Raw genomic sequence first — 2,929 nt, 5'->3', positions numbered from 1 at the left:
AGCTGAGTCTAAAGTCAATAGAGATATAATGTTGTAACATTAATAGAAACAGTGGAAGATTCCCCACTTATTGTCTGTGCACTGAAAAATTTGCAATCACATTGGAAATGTGATGCAAAGGGTGACAATTTCTTTAAAAAATATTCTAATATGAAATAAGATAAATTAGTCTAATATGATCTCATGATAAGTTTGATTTGTTTACCCTGATGGTCTTCTCATTTTCATCATTTCTACAATTCAATAATTCCCTTAACTTCAAAGGAGATACTCCTGATTTCCTACAGTAGGAGCAAGAGGAAAATCAGCAGAAGCCATAAAGTAGTAATACGATTAGAGAAGTCTGAAGACAGTAAAGGGAGACATAATTGTGATACAATATAGAGTACTTGTCAAATCATGTGAATGATACTCCTAATAATGAAGCAACATCTTGCCATGTGGCGTATCATAAAAAATCAAATTTTGAAGGCACGATTCCCCTCTCATTTACACTAGTTGTATAACAGAGAAATCTAGTGAGTGGGGAATCATCCACATTCACTGCAATGGAGCTCTTTCTGATTTACACAAGGGTCCCTTAAAGGTGATTCCAGTCCATTTTTTGGGGAACCTTGATTCTACAGAAATAAACATATTTTGTATTAGATGTGTGGTATAAGTCACACACACTAACAGCATCCTATATTGCAACAGATCGATTTTGATAAATTCATTTAGAAAGTAGAATCCTGGTTAATAATAAGAATACTGGTGTATGAATGATGTTTAAGATTATGTTGTGAACTCCTAACTCATGCCATTGATGGAAACATTCCCAATGACTTCACACACCTCTATTCGAGAACATCAAGAGTGTTATTTTTCCCTCCTTGAATCAAGTATCAGGAGAATGTAGATTTAGTAGCTGAGACAGATTATTATGCTAATATATTTTAATATAGCTAAGTTTGTTCATGTTGTGTGAAATGTCTAGAGTAAAACAAGATTTCTCTCTCTCTCTCTCTCTCTCTCTCTCTCTCTCTCTCTCAGTCATTCTAGATGTGTCAGTCACCATATTGCCGTAGTTGTTGATACAACACCTGACAGCAACTTTAATCTTTGTTCCTGCAGAAGGAACACTTAAGTAATGGAACCCAGTAACCACACCAGGGTGACCGAATTCATCATGCTGGGCCTCTTTGACCATCCTCACCACCAGGGCTTGTTTTTTGCACTATTCCATGCATTTATAAAGTAGTCATCATGGGCAATTACCTGATCATTATGGCTATTGTCACCCACCCGCCTCTCCACACCCCTATGTACTTCCTCATCGTCAATTTGAACACCCTCAACATTATTAGCAGTTCCTCAGTTCTGCCGAAAATGCTGGAAACCCTGGTACAGAAGAAGAAAACCATCTCCTTTGACGGCTGCATGGCCCAGCTCTTTTTCTTCACTTTGTCAGCAGCAACGGAGCTTGTGCTGCTCATTATCATGTCAAATGACCAGTATTTAGCCATCTGCCACCCCTTGAGGTATGTCAACCTGATGAGCAAGAGAATTTGCGTCAGTTTAGCAGCCGGTGTCTGGGCTGTCACTGTCTTCGATACATTGGTGAACGTATTGCTCATGATGCGCCTGGATTTTTGCAGACCCAGCCTCATCCAGCATTTCTTCTGCGAGGTTCCAACAATGCTGTCACTGTCCTGCAGCTCAGCCTATCTCAATGTACATGGCAGACATCTTCCTGGTCATCATGAACTTCCTGCTGATCACCGTGTCCTATAGCTTCATCATCATCACCATCCTGAAAATCCAGAGCTCCAAAGGGAAGCAGAAAGCCTTCTCCACCTGCTCTTCCCACCTGCTCGTGGTCACCTTGTAGTACTCCGCCATCTTTGATGCCTACATCCAGCCATCCTCCAATAACTCTCTGAACAACAACAGGATGGCAGCAGTAATGTACGCACTAGTGACTCACACCCTGAACCCTCCCATCTACAGTCTGTGCAATAAGGAGGTCAACATAGCCTTCAAGAAAATCTTTCCTTTCACCACAAAACAATAATTATTCCCAGAGTTCACCTGATTCTTACTTCCCTTGCTCCTTCTAAGCCAGGTCCACAGGTGGTGTAAATTGAGGCAGAACTGTGGACTTCAATAGACATAGATTTACATTAGAGTACATTTACCTCAGTGGAACGACAACATTTTACAGTGGCAGGAATGCATCGCACTGACACTACTGATTTACACTAGCTGGAGATCTCGACCTGCTGACAGCAACTGTGACATTTTGAGTTATGCTAGCTGGACTAAGGTGCATTCGGTCAAAATTTTCAAGGTATTCAGGTACCTAGTGGGATTTTTTTTAAATTAACTATGCACCTAAAACTCATTGATTTCAATGGATGTTAGGTGTCTAGATGTTTTTGAAAATCACATTAGGTGCCCAAATATATGGAAGAAGCTGCCCCACTGTTTAGCAAATAACTTTACATGAAATCTCATTGAATCAGAATATATTATGCAATTCCTCAGTGAGTAAGTAGAATAGCAAAATAAAACTGGCTTTCTCTCTGATCTCTAATTTCTTGTGAGACATTAAAAACCCAAAACTTTTCAATCACATATCTGTTGAGATCTAGAGGTATCCTGGCCATGTGCCATAGATTCAGGTCACAGTTTTTTTTAAAAAATATATTTTTATCAGAATGCATTTTTATCTAACTGTAAAGGCACACATTCAACAGTAGGATTTGTTTGTTTGTTTGTTTGATTGTTTTTAAAGACCTGTTGACAAGGAACTGTCTCAATCCCAGTAATAGATAAGATATTAATTAAACCATTGTTTGCTGTTACAACAATATACAGTTCACTGAAGTCATGGTTTTATGTCCGGTTATTGCTGTTGACTGCTATGATAATTGCCATAATTGCATAT

General features: G+C 39.0%; 1 pseudogene; it reads left to right on the top strand.

Moving 5' to 3' along the window:
• The first annotated feature begins 1,129 nt into the window (after positions 1–1,129).
• Positions 1,130–2,053, top strand: LOC140897192 (olfactory receptor 13A1-like; annotated as a pseudogene).
• The last annotated feature ends 876 nt before the right edge of the window (positions 2,054–2,929 follow it).

Source organism: Lepidochelys kempii, chromosome 13 (genome assembly GCF_965140285.1).
Source record: "Lepidochelys kempii isolate rLepKem1 chromosome 13, rLepKem1.hap1, whole genome shotgun sequence".
Taxonomy (NCBI): Eukaryota; Metazoa; Chordata; order Testudines; family Cheloniidae; genus Lepidochelys; species Lepidochelys kempii.
The sequence above is the reverse complement of the archived record's forward strand: the minus strand, read 5'-3'. Positions and strand labels throughout refer to the sequence as shown.